Source organism: Cydia splendana, chromosome 23 (genome assembly GCF_910591565.1).
Source record: "Cydia splendana chromosome 23, ilCydSple1.2, whole genome shotgun sequence".
Classification (NCBI taxonomy): Eukaryota; Metazoa; Arthropoda; class Insecta; order Lepidoptera; family Tortricidae; genus Cydia; species Cydia splendana.
This window is the reverse complement of record NC_085982.1, coordinates 3,098,046-3,113,581: the sequence shown is the minus strand read 5'-3', so window position 1 is coordinate 3,113,581 and position 15,536 is coordinate 3,098,046.

Genomic DNA, 15,536 nt, shown 5'->3' with positions numbered 1-15,536 from the left:
CTTGGTGAAAATCGATATCTGAGGATCCGAGAGGCCCCATAACACGAATCTGAAGTCGAAATTTAACGAAAAGGTCGCCATCTTGATTTTCTTTATTTTCGACCCGATCTTGATGAAAATCGATATCTGAGGATTCGAGAGGCCCCTTAACACGAATCTGAAGTCAAAATTTAACAAAACGGTCGCCATCTTGAATTTCTTTATTTTCCACCCGATCTTGATGAAAATCGATATCTGAGGATCCGAGAGGGTTTACTAATGTGTTGCAGAAATATTTTATCATATTTTTGTATTGCAGAAATGTTACTTGGCAGAAATTTCGTTTGGCAGAATTACCTTTCCCATATACTTATCATTTAGCATACAATCGTTTCGCAGAGTTTTAAAATCGAGAACCATACTTTGGCATACTGTTGATGATCATAATAGTCTTTTAAACGAGTAGTAATTTCGCAGATAAATGTATTACATAATATTTAGGTAGCATAAAGTTGAGCATTGGCAAAATTCGTAACTGTAAGTATGTAAACAATATCTACTACACTACCACCAACTAATTTATAACATCACAAATGGCGTGCGAGGCGTTTTCGCGCGAGGTTTACGTTAAATCTCTTTATAAATCTTATCAATTATTTATGTTAAATCTTATGGGTATAGCTGAAATATTGTGTTTTTCGGAACCAATACAAGTGTACCGACAATATTAAAAGGGATTTCAAAATTTGGTGACAAATTGGCCTATTGTTTTTATTACTTTAATAAAATAATACATATTGTTAATATAATGATTCAAAAAATCTTACGGATCCACCACCGGAGCTACCACCACCACCCTGAAGATTAAAAATAAAATTGTCTATGTTTTTCCGAACGACCATTAAAGAAATACGATTAGATACGCTTTTCCTGGCGCCAAAAGTTCACGTATGAAATAGGTGGTTTCGTCCGACTTAAGTATCTCTACCTTTTCGTATCGACTATGAATATTTCACGTTGTATAATTCGTTTTTTCGATTGTCCGAGAAACATATTTTTTTTTGAATTCGTGTATTTTTTTTACTTTAGTAAGATACGAATAATAAAAAAATACCGATCCTCCGCCACCCTGTAATAAAAAATGTACATTTAGTTACGCTTTTCATATCGGATAAGGTACTTTTAGTCGTGGAACGTCACAAATATTAATATAGATAGGTGTATTAAAGTGTACCGTGTGTGTGTATGTGTGTGTGTGTAATCTATTTAATATTACCAGTGTTAGATTAACTTTAGTTTAAATGTAAAATTGTGTATGTTACTGTTTTTTTATTACTTTAATAAAATAATACATGTTGTTAATATATGATTTAAAAAATATCTTACCCATCCACCACCACCACCACCCTGAAGATTAAAAATAAAATGTCTATATTTTTCTGAATTATCTTAAAAAAAATGTTTAGTTACGCTTTTCATAGCGCCTAAATTTCACGGGTGAAATGGGTGCTTTCACCCAACATAAATATCTATAAGTAGGTAGAGTTAGACCAAGAAAAGTCTGTAGCGATTTTGGTAGCCCAAGTAGTGAAAGTGTTATTTATACGTCATCATTTCATAGAAGTTTGACGTTTAAAATAACACTTGCAATGCGTGGGCTATCAAAATTGCTGCAGACTTTTCTTGGTCTAACACTCTTACTTTTTTATCACCTATGGAATATTCAGTTGTTTTTCCAAATTTCCTTTATTGTCTGATGGTAAGCGATTGCCGCCGCTCTTGGACACCCGCACCACCAGAGGGGTTGTATTTAATAGTGTCCAATAAGGTACTTTATTACTGTTGTAATACTTAAGACACGAATTATAAAAGAAAAAAAATACCGATCCGCCGCCGCCCTAAAAACAATAATATACCGTTAGTCACTCTAAATTTAGAGAACTAAAAATTTATGAAATATAATAAAACTTGTACAGTTCTAAAGTTAAACCTTATTATGTTATGCTATATGTTTATTGTACTTTTATAAGCGCTGGTGGCCTAGCGGTGAGAGCGTGCGACTTGCAATCCGGAGGTCGCGGGTTCAAACCCCGGCTCGTACCAATGAGTTTTTCGGAACTTATGTACGAAATATCATTTGATATTTACCAGTCGCTTTTCGGTGAAGGAAAACATCTTGAGGAAACCGAACTATAATCCCAATGAGGCCTAGTTTCCCGTCTGGGTTGGAAGGTCAGATGGCAGTCGCTTTCGTAAAAACTAGTGCCTACGTCAATTCCTGGGATTAGTTGTCAAGCGGACCTCAGGCTCCCATGAGCCGTGGCAGCAAAATGCCGGGATAACGCGAGAAAGAAGAAGAAGAGATACGTTTATTTTACTTTTAGACGTAAACAAGTGAAATTTATTTTTTAGATCAAGTACCTGGGGGCAAATTCTTGGCTGGAAATATACAAAAAGGTCATATGTATTTTCTGTCACAAGGAATTACCAAAAATGTGTAGTTATAATATAACTTATATACAATATTTTTTATTTTTAATATGTACATGCAGTTCTATGGTACTAGCGAACGTGGGTGCAAAATTTAAATCGAAGAAGGCAAGGTAAAAAATCTGGCCATCTTAGACCCAGAAAATGTTGGGCTATGTTCAAAGGGTCGACAGTCAACATCGAAAAATCAAAAAACGTTATCTCTGTCGCTCAAATAAGCAAAAGTGATAGAGAGATAGATAACGATTTTCGATTTTTCGATGTTGGCGGTAGGCCCTTAGTTATTAGTTTTTTTTTTTTTAAGGTTAACGAATTTTACCGTCTATAACATTATGACTGAATTATATTGACTTTTGATGAAACAAAAAGTTTATTTTAATGGAAAAGCGATATTTTTCTGTTAATTACAAAAAAATACATACCGCTTCAGTTGTAGCTTTTCTATCCTGAAGATAAAAAAAATAAGTTTAAGTATTTTTAACTTTTACTCAGTAGAAAAAACGTACAGGATACCCGTCAAACCGAGGTAATAGTGATGAATATGTATTATGACAACATTTTTAGAAACTTATTGTAATGCACATATGTGAATGATAAAAGAGCTATCGTAAACGTAATAGCAGTAATGAAACAAGCAGTTAGTAAAAAAGACTACAAGAGAGTAAACAACAAAATAATCAAATTATTTCATACCAAAATACATCAAAAACTCAAGTCACATTACAAATACATAGTTTACAATCAAACAACAACAAAATTACATGGAACGACTACTGCGTTTAATTATAAATTATATAGGTAAATCCCTGTTTTTCGACAACAATACATTAAATAGTTTTATTACCGGAATCCACTGCAAAAATACAAATAAATATCCAAATCAATTAACAAAAAAAAATAAAAGTTTTACGTAATATTAAAAGCTACACAAACCCGCACCCGCAGCTCAAATGTAATACAAAAAACACATTTCTACAATTTCTAGCAACGAAAACTAGTGCCAGACATAGATAGGTATATCTGACAAATGGCAAATGTCATGTTATTTCAGAATGCCATTTTAAAAACAGAGCGTTAACAGTTAAATTCCAATTTCGTTAAGCTGTTAGTGTTAGATTGTTGTTGGAATTTAAAATTTGTGTAAAACACAAATTATTAAATTCCTGTTTCGTTAAGCTGTTCGTGTAATTAATAAAATTATTATGAATTCGCCTCTACCTAGTAAACATAAATATAAACAAATGATAGGTATTTGTATAAATGCTACTTAAGTTAATTATAGGATAATAAAAATACCTACCTCGAAGAATATGCACTGAAATAAAATAAAAATAAAATGTTACGAGAAGGTGAAATAGTCAGCTACAAAAGTGCATACGTGTTATGAATAAATTCCATTCATAAAACGGGTATGCAGTAATTGCAGTCGAGTGTACGAGTCGAGATTAATAAACCACCTATAACAACGAGAGAATATATCTCTTTGCTGCTTTCAGTATATTTTGGACTTCAAAAATCTGTCCATATGGCTTGACACTTGTCTGAAACACCGAGTTATCTCTTTTCCATAAAAAATACCTTAAACGCAACTTTGAATATTCTGTTGGGTAGGAAATGTAATACAGGATACAGGCCTATTCGGATTTCGAGATAATCACAAGATCTTGAGACGATTTAGAGATCAACTTGATCTACAATAGATATCGACTAGATGTGACTTGGATATCTAAGTCATAACTTGTCGAAATCGTTCAAGAGGACCTCCAGAATCGCGGAAACGTCAAATTTGACATATCTATCTTACAAATATCTTTAAATTATCCGTATCGTAACTTGTTGAAGTCTAGTAGAAATCTAATTCATTTTCCGAATCGAGCCGTATAGACCATTTGGCCGGTATTAAAACAGTTGTGTTGGTCACTAAAAGTTTTAAATGCTTAAAATCGTCGAACTTCGCACCGACGTACATAAACAGATTAGTTTCTGTATTTTTAATAAAACTAAATTTGAATAATACTTTACATACCAACTAGAAATGAATAAACAATGAATTATTAAATTACATTAATCTGGTATTTAATATCTTAAAGTTTCTTACTTCTAATTTATTTGTGTAAATAAGTAAATTGAAATATTAAATTTAAGAATTTGTTTTAATTATATGTAATTGTGTAATAATACCTTGACATTTAAACCAGGCTGCAAATGATTAAAAAATATAGTGTTATTCATACGAATTATCTAAAAAACGGCAAGAGAAAGAGGCCATGAATAAAGTGTTAATAATTATTAAATCACCTTTGCAGAACTGCGTTTCTTGGGCTGAAAAATAATTTTGAATATAAATATACATATAACATATGAGCTTAATGCGAGATCAGATGTCACATTCGAAGTATCATATATAAATTAGTATATTTGTTGTTTTTGCTTAACGCGTTTTAATCCTTGCTGTGTTGTAAGTGTAACAGATGGCGCCAACTGCTCGACAATTATGTCACAATTGGTCGCGTTCACATTTTAGTCTTTCGCCATTATATCTTTTGGTTTTTATTTTATTTCCATAAAATGTAATTATTTTATAATATTAATGAATTACTGTTATTAATTTATTTCCAACTCGTTTGTTTTATTGCCACTGTACATTATTTAAATGTTGTATACTTTCCGTTTCCGTGATTCACTCGTCCATGGCCCCGACGGAAGACCAGCGTTGGCCCATCTAGGCTAACACCATGCTGAGTCGGGACCATTTCGTGGCTATTTACCAGTTCTGTTATGTAATGATATTGTGTTGTAATGTTAAGTGTAAATTTTAATTTTTGTTCTTCTTTTTTTCTCTTTTGTCTGTTACCTATTTTTTATGCCACGAATAAACTATTTCTATTTCTATTTCTATAGTAAGTTCTTGTACTGATTTCTAAATGGAAGTATATAAAATGAGAATGGGAATAAGGTGTTAACAATTAATTCAATTATGAAATAACTTACCTTTGCAGCTTTCAGTTTATTATAATAATTGTTGACTTGATTGTATGTATTTTCCTGAAAACAATTTTGAATTAAAAATAGGCCAGTATTTATTTTGTTGACAATTTTTTAAAATTAGATCTAATAAAATTTGGTGAATAGATAGAGTTCCTTATTTTGTACAAAATAAGCACAATTTCTACTTGTGTCCTAACCTTCCTTTGAGCTACGAAATAGTATGGATTTTTATAACTCAACGGAAAACTATATACATTTTTTTGAGACAATTTGTGATTTCGTATTTTTTCCACCCAGAATAAGGACCTATTTATACCAATCAAATTGTATCTAAATAAGGCAAGGTAAATTTGTCAAAAAAATAAAAAAGCAGCTAACATAAAAATATAAGTCAAAAACTGTAATTTTATTAAATATATCGATAAAATAAGAGGAGTATTCATAATTATCTTATTATTTAAAACGGTTTCGGTGGTAAAAAAACATCTTGCGTACCGACTGAAAATAAAAGTAAAGCATCATTGAATAATCTAAATAAACACTACAGTACGCTTTGTTTGATATCAGATCCCTGTTTATACAAACAGTAAAAGCCACTGATAAGTCGTAGAAAATATTTATAAAATGTATAATTCTAAATGTAATCTGTTAGAAATGTTAAATGTATTTATTTGAACCAGCGTTTACAGTTTTCACAAACCTAGAGGCCGATCGAGCCGATTCTAATTTATTAATTTGTTATAGTTTTGATTAAGGTCGTATCAAAACAACAACAAACCGTAACAAATAGCTAAAGCAAATGAATGCGAATTTCCCGAGAGAAAATATCATCTTGAAGCAATATTCCAATTTTATAATTTGTTAAAATGGTGACATTATTATGACAGGAGAATGACATTATTATTCCAGTGCAAACACAGCGCTGCGGGCGATGCTTTCACATTAATTCATTAAAATCTGGACAGTTATTAAAATAAACATTTGGCTCTTTGCCTGCAACACTGCATTTAGAATACAGTAATATTAGTAGGTAATATATTTTGTATAATTTTTGATACATACATTGTGGAACTGGAATCAGAAAAAAAAACTTTGTAATATCGTGTCATTGAGTAATTTCATGTAAGTTAAGCAATGTGTCATCATTGGGATTTATCTTTATGGTTAAATACATGTTTTTAATCAAAAACATGAAACTTTGTATGGTGGAATTATTTGATAATATACAAAAACATTGGTCAATTCTTAATCCAAGTTCTTGAAGGGAAATAACCTTATTGTAATAAACCTTATCGTCTTGGTGACTGGTGCGCATCGTACGCAAAAGTTTCACTTGCGCGTGACGAATGAGTGTGAGTGATCATTAAGATCGTAACAGAATTTTTATTTAATTTTAATAACTCCACGGCCGTTTCGGCCACGGCGACTGCTATCAACTCCGTTGCTGTCTCTGATGTGCTCGCAAGTGGCTGACGTAGCCAATCTTGTTACTAAAAGTTCGCGAACATTGCGGGTGTTAGAATATTGTTATTCTATGTACAAATTGTATAACGTATAAAACTGACCTGTTTCTCTTTGACGTTCAATGTTGATAATATATTACACTATTTAAACACTTAACACAACATTACGTGAATTTTACAGAATTTGCTATTTATGTGGGTAGGTACGATACGAAACCAACGTTGACAAGAGAAACAGTAAGTCTGTTAACTTACTACTTTGAAGTAATTATATTTTGAATTAATATTACTGATTAATAATTATGTATAACGGAGTTTATTGAAAATATATTCTAATAGTTTTATTCTGCATGATTCGATAAATGGACGAGGTACATGAGAAACTACTTCTGTGACGTCACTTATCGAATGACAAGTGGCATGATCAACCAGTTGCCAGGTAGAAATGGGTATAAAAGGGACCGACCGATCCATTACTGATCATTCTGCTTTGAGCATTCTGCCTTACGCCTCAGCACTGAGTTAATCATCGCCAAAGGAATATTGAAAGTTAAGTAAATACTATGTTGGTAATTATTGTAATAATTATGTACTTACTTGATTAATTAGATGGATTAATTAATAATTAATTAAATCATCTCTTACTGAATTATAAACTAATAGTGATTGTGTTTGTAAGTTGTTGATGATAAGGTGAATAAATTGGATTAATTATTTAATAAAACAGTTTTATTTTCAATTACATCTGTTTATTATTTTATTTATCTTACTTAAAACTTAAATAGTATCCAGTTATTGATTAAGCAGTTTAACATAATTATGAATCAAAGTAAATAAATAACTTCCTGACAAGTTTTACCTTGAAAGTTAATATTGACTATCAATTTTTGAGTTTATTTTTAATATTTAAAAAAAAATCTATTCATTTATCTAACACGGGCATGTGAGCACACCATTTGTGTAATTATAATGTATTGCCGCAGGCTTTTGGAAAGGCCTTGGCCTTGGTCAGGTGGAGCGATGTGGACTGTATGTAATTTAAAGATATCTTTCGTAGGAAAAATTTAGATTTATTGGAAGAACATTTACGAACGTTAAGTACATTTTCGAAGGATAGAATAAGATCAAAACCGTATCACATTGTTGCATCTGAATTGGGCTCAGGGTAAAGTGTCCAATATCTTTATAGGTATATTAGGTTAGAGCTAGAGACCAATTAATTAATTAATAGGGGGTATTAAGGGGCCCACTGATTAACAGTCCGCCGGACGGTATCGGCCTGTCAGTTGTTCGGAACTGTCAAAATTTTGTTCTAACTGACAAGCCGATACCGATACCGTCCGGCGGACTGTTAATCAGTGGGCCCCTTTACTACAATCAAAAAGAATAGATAGCATAGAGGGGTCCTGTCATTGTAAATTTTGTAGTCACTGTAAATTTACTGCCATCTATCGACACACGACTAAAACTCAAAATGAAAACGTATAAAGTTATCAAAAAATGTATATATATGGATAAATGATTTTATTATTTTTATATCATTTTGATCCATGTTCCTTCACTAATATCTATGTGTTAAAATTGTTAAATATGAAACGGTGTCGTCACGCCATCTAGCCGAGGATAGGCTAAAGGTGTGTGCGCCATCTATTCGAGAATGACTTTTGCTTCAATTCCGAGGCACGTTTTTTCCTTAGACTTTATTCGTCTTATACGAAGTTAGATATGTCTTTGCTACAATGTTCTGCCGCCAGAGCAGCACTAAGCTAGCTAGTAACCCATAGAGTAACTTATACATACTGTGCCTTAAACTGTTTTTTGACAAGTTTTCACAGACAATAAAATATGACATTGATGCATCAAGGCGGTTTGTTAACAAGGGTCTACCGGGAAACGCGAAAATCGAAATTTAGCTATCTGCCTCTTTGTAGCTCGCATATGCAAGAGTGATAGAGAGGTTAGGTAACGAAATTTCGATTTTCTTGTTTCGCGGTAGACCCCCAGATTGTGATGGATAGTGGTAGTGGCGCCCCCTACGTAGAGTTTTGCGTAATATTCCCTATTAAGGCGAAAAAAAGGGACTATAAACTTACCCTGCGACTGGGAGGTCTATTATAATAATTGTTAATTTGGGTATGTGTGTCTTTCTGAAAAATAATAATATAAATTTAAAAGTCTTTATTATTAATTACAATTTAGAGATAAATAAAAAGGTAGTTAGGTCAGACATAGGCATAATAATATACATATATGTGACGTTCCACGGGAAAAGGTACCTTATGAGGGTTTCTAGTTTCGGAGATATGAAATGTTTTGTAACGAGGTGAAAAAATGCTCAATTTTTTTTTATTGTGTGATCTGAAACCTTAATGCGTAACGTTTGTTTACCTGTTTTTATTTTTGTCATAAGTTAGTTATAAGCCTAGTAATGTCGTCTCAGAGTTTAGTAGAAAAGGTACCTTATGGAAAAAAGATTGAAAATTCCCAAAAAAACTAGTCAATACGGGAAAAGAAGTTTGGTAGAGAACTGTATCAGCATTCTGCAAAACTAATTTGATAATTTCAGTTCTGGTTGGGGCGCCTCGCAAATATTATACCAAAGTTACTCTCGTCAAGTCTTTCTTAACTAGAATAATCTTCATTTGGTTTGGTCGCATACAGTAAATCAGCCATTGGTTTGCTGAAAAATGCCAATACCCGACGCATTACCGTATGGAATATCTGAGGTCATTGAACCTCAATGCCGCTTATCTTCAATAGCAACCGAAATATATTATTGATAAGAAATAGACGATTTATACCATTACCAAAATATTATTAGTTTATCCTAACTGTTCCATCATCATCATCATGCCTCATCATGTAACTTAATCACAAGGTACCTTTTCATTACATACAAATTATTGGTCTTTTTTGAGATTATTATGACGAAGAACTAATTAAATTTGGGGCAGTTTAATGTAAATTAATATTTTCTATTCATAAAAGATAAACTGTAATATGATTGATATTTTGTAGTGACGTATTATTAGATTTATTTCTATAAGGTACCTTTTCGTAAATGTATGGAGCAAATACTGTTATTGTTATGTAAGTTTAAAGTGGCATAAGGGGTTAAATATAGTATTTAGTTGGGGTTTTAGGATTTATTTAATTTTAATGACAGAATTTCTTTCATATGTGCTCAGAAAAATTGATTGTGTGTCACATTAAAAGTAAAAATATTCAATTTTGTGATTTTATATGAAAAAGTCAGAAAATACATTTTCACCTCTAAATCGGTATTGTTTTTTGCTTAAACTGTCTGTCAGTGTCGTTTTCTAATAGATAAAATTTAAATCTTGAGAGCTCATTGCAATCAATCGTGAAAATGAAATAAAACTTTATTTTCAAGAGATTGGTTAGTATACACATAAATCAGTCGATATCAAAAGTTTCTATTTGCATTACAGAACAAGTCGCAATATTTTTTTAATCTCAGATATATAAGGTATTATTATTTGTAGTCAACTATGTAACTTACTTCAGGAACATAGTTTTTTAGGCGGCTAAACTTAAAACTTCTCTATCGTAAAGTTGCTCATTTCACAACATTATTTTCAAAAAATCATATCTCTGTAACTACGCAACCTAGAAGGTTGATCTTTTGTGTTATCGATAGCTTATTTATTGCAGATTACTGGGGTATGCATAACTCCATACCCGCCATAAGGTACCTTTGACCGTGGGACGTCACATATTATTTCGTTTATTAAGTGATATTTATGTAAGTATAACGTTTGTTATAACGTTTTGGTGAGTAATTATAAAATTCTGTCATTTTTACTAAAATAAACAAAAAAAAACTTACCGTCTGAAAATAAAAACAAACCAGAATTTAGCAAATTGGTTCCAAACCGTAGCAGAACATAATAAAATTGTATACATATAACAATACTATTATTAAAAGTATTACATATTACTCTTATTAATATGTGCTTTTTTATAAAATATAGAAGCACCGTCAATTATTACCCGGTTATGTGGGTTTTATACAATGGTTGATACTTACATTATAAAACTGTAATAATTAAAAAAACTTATAGACCTCAGGGGAAAAATAATTATGGGTTTGGAGATGTATGTGTATTGTGTAGGTTAACTTACTCAAGCCCAAAGAAAGCGTTTTCAGTGAGTGAGTTTATAATTAATAATATTAAAAAATGTACAACTAAACGTGTGTCCGGCACTAGATGCCGTTCGGCATTACGGGACTTCCCCCTAAGATTAAGAGATAACAACGTTAAATATAAAACTATGAACAATTTATATTGGTTTTTCATTCAAAAACATTCAAAATAACGTATTTTTTCTATCTGAAATCAATACTATAAAACACCTAATATTTTTGTACTTGTCTTATTCCGTGGTGATGTGTATATTGTAGTAGGTATTACTAGTATTATTATTTTCATAATAAATACATACCAGCTAGAAACAAAATAAAGCATTAAATTATTTTTTTCCACTACTACTAGAAATAAAGAAAATAAAAAGAATAAAAAGTTAAAAGGAAAAGTAGGGGTTTTGTCGTATCCAAAAGTCAAAGAGCTGGCGCAAGATAGGGAAAGCTGAAAGATACCTCCACCGACAAGAGAATAACTGGCAGTTTTTTTTGGACAGATCTGTCCAAATCCCTTTAATCTCCTGAGACCGAGAAGCAATTGTTTTGTTTTTGTAATGAAAGTTCAAAATAGATATTGGAATATGTAAAATTGTACGCAGGGACTTAGGGAGGTTATCAATGTTGTTATTCATTGAATATATTATTGGAAAAGATTCTAATCTACATAGACCTGATACTAAAATGTGTTCTCCAACAGTAGGTAGGTACATTACAAAATATAAGCATTAACTTGTAAATTATTAGGTACCTACCTTCTTTTTCTTATTTGGCTGTAAACATTAAATATAGATATTAAATTTAAGGTTATTTGGGGCAAGAGCGACCATAAGGTTACTCCCCTCTCTTCTTCCTTGCCATATCAGGCAATGGCGAGTCCATCAATAGTTTTTATCCGGATTATGAAATGCCCTAATGTGGCTCGCAACTTTAACCACAAGGTTAGCTGCGTTTACAAACGAACCTTAAAAGCTAGATGCCCTTTCGTCGTGACCCCATGCATTTTTCAATGTTAGGAACAGAGATGGGCAAATTTTTTTCGAACGACGAATAACGAATGAAAATAACAAAATTTATCGCGAATGACGAATAAAAATGTCGGATGATTATTCAAATAAGAATACTTAGAGCAGTATAAATAAAAAAGAATTCTAAAATAAAAATAAAACACTTACCGACGTGAGTCTATTGTAATTGAATTTATTATTCTGGTTTTGAATGCGACTCTGCAAAAATGCAATGTTTAGTTCAATATGGTTTTATCTCAGTTTTCTGCCTATTCTGTTTTATATATATATATATATTTATAACACATTTATTACATTAAATAATACAATTTTAAACGTATTTAAAAACAGTTGTACGGTAGAAAGAAGAGAAATCTAATCTTCAAGGATGGGTATTCTGTTTTATAATATGCTATAAAATATTTATATGGTTAAATTTAAAATAATAATCTAATACATACGTTAGTGAACTGGAATTGAAAATAACCGTTAATCCAGTAACGACTTGAAGATTCGAAGTTTAAAAAAATAATGTCAGTTTGAAGATCTCATTTTGATAGTCAATGACTTCGGCTAATTTTGTTTTTTCAGTGTTTAGGCCAAGGTGCCATAACAATTGGGTGAAATTCCACTTATTCGAATTAATGTCAAAAAGTTCTGACATTAATTGGAGAGAAATTGTTATGGGATCCAGAAAGTATAGATTACTCTACCTGTGGTCCATTAACTGCTGTGTTCTGTTGAAGATGTAGAAAATTAACGAAGATTCAGGTACTAAGTTAGATTTTAGCTCTTTATGTATTTAATGCTCTAACGCGATTAAATTTCATTATTTTACCTTTTTTCCGATGTTTCAGCCAGGTTGCACTACCTGTGGTCACGGAAGACTGACGTCCCAGCAATATGTCAATCGAGATATTGGTACCTAAACAACACTAAACTACTCGAATTAACATATGAGACCACAGCTAGTGAAGCCTGGCTTTAATCGCGTTAGACTCGTTAAAGGACATTAATTATGTGTACAAAACGCGAGAATTTAATGTGTTATATTTAAGTGCTCAGATTAGTGAGGCTATTTAGAATGTAAGTTTCAAATTCTCAACTCAATTTTTTAGGGTTACAAATTTTCAGCTGTAGAAATTCTGATGTACCTATGTCGGCAGATAACTCATTTTGCGTCCCCGTGTGAACCAAACAGGCGTCTTGTATGAAACCGAATGCACCAGAAATTTAGCAACCGAAATTACGCTATTAATATCTTGTATTATTACAATGAACACAATTTTACGTACCAGCTAAAAATAAGAAAAAAACCATTTAATTATGCTTATAACACATTTAAATCGGGGGTCGTGGAAATCAAGGGACCCCTTACCTCCTCAATCATAGATAAAACTTCTTTCAGAAGAATAATTTTGCAGAAAGAAATAAATAAGTATTAAGTTTAGTGTGAAATTCGAAGTCATATTTCGCACCGCACCTCAATTATGGCCTTCATTATAGGTGTAACTTTAAGTTTGACTATACAGATGTATAGTAGTGCATAATTGTTTTCCATCGTATTTTCTCGGAAACGTTCGTAAGGTATTTGATTCCCACTTTCGGGCCGGCAGCCGGTCAACTCTACTGCCGTGTATGTGACAGAGTTTTTAAGAACAAGTTTGGCCTGGCCAGCCACATAAGAGGAAAAACCCTTGATTGCTGAGGTCGCCGTCATCGAAATCGATGTGGAGGACTATATATATATAAATAATTTGAAGTAAGAACTGATTATTTACCCTTTTTTTGGGCTGTAAATTCCAAATTAAGTTATTAATTGATTGAGTGAAAATATCTATAAATCAAACTGAATTAAGGTAGACAAGCATTACTGCAGCAGTATTGCAGCGCGAATTCCCTGCCGAATGCATTCCTGCTGCAAATGTCAAATATCTGTATTGTCATTACATTTGCGGTAGTAATCCAGTCGCAGATAAAGACCGCAGCAGTAACATTGTAACGGTAAAGGTGACAGTCCATTTCCAACGACAGCAGCACTACCATTAATTTTACTATGGAAATTGACAATAACACCGACGCGTTCGCACTAGTAGTGCAGCTGCGGTCAGAAATGGAATGTTACCCTAACACTGCTGTAGTCGCCATCCGAATGTAACCTATACACAGCAATATTTACACTTACATTATTATGGCCTAATAGTTTTGTCACTATCTTTACTGGGCCTCCCTATAAGAAATATTAAATATTAGATTTCAAAAGTAAATAACATTATTTATTGTTCATTAATAAGTGAATAATAACAAAGTTATTATGTCAAAACATAATGAGTTCTATTAATACTATTATTTTATTATATTAACATACAAATTTAACACATATTAATTATATAACTAAACTATAAAATTTAAAACCTAAATCTAAAAGAATTGAAAAAGATTCTGTTATAATAAAATGAGCATTATTTCTGTGTATTCAGTAGTTACATTTAATAATTTTGTAATATCATTGTTTATACTACGGGTTTTTGTTTTGTAAGATATCTGACGATAAATTACCTAAAAACGTAATTCATAAATACTTACTTCTTTTGCAACCACATTATCTACAGCCTGGCAGAAAACAGATTTTATAGTAAATTATGGAAGTCATAAAACTAGACAATTCAAATGGTATAAAAACATTATCCTAAATAACTATTTCATTTAATCATTTAACATAAGGTCAATGTGGGATAAGACCGTCTATAAGGTAGAGCCGTCTACATACAAGCTCTTTCATCGCTTCGTACTCATACCTTTATACTCTTACTCCGCCTACAGAAGGTATGGTAGAGTGGATGGAGCGATGTACGAGTACTTCCTTTCTGATGGCTCCTCTACACGATGGGCCAGCGCCGACCACTCCAAGGGACGCAGCCATGCGGTAGAATGAGATAGCAATATCACTTGCTCCCTCTAACGCATAAATGCGTGGCTTGGAGTGGCCGGCGCTGGCCCATCGTGTAGAGGAGCCATTACTGTATCTGACTGACGTGCGTTTTCAAATTGTAAAAATATAGGTATAGGTATCTAAAAGTTACTTTGTGGAAACATACAAACTACACAAAGTAGATAAGTATTATATACTTACTTTCTGAAAATTCATATTTTATAATTAATTCATAACCTACGTAAAACTTTTACTACTACACGTTAGGTACCTAACGGTCAAGTTTATTAAAGCTATTAACAAATAAAAAGCTTATTAGTATTTTTAATGTTACCAAAATACCAAGAAACAAAGCACAGCATGAAACTTGCAATCAATTGTATTATTTAACTCGAATGTCAGTATTTTTCAATACCTAATTAGGTATCTATTACACAAAATAAAACAAAAAATAAATAACACTTACGTCGAGCTAAAAACGTTGAATTATTAAGTTTTGATTTATTAAATTAGGT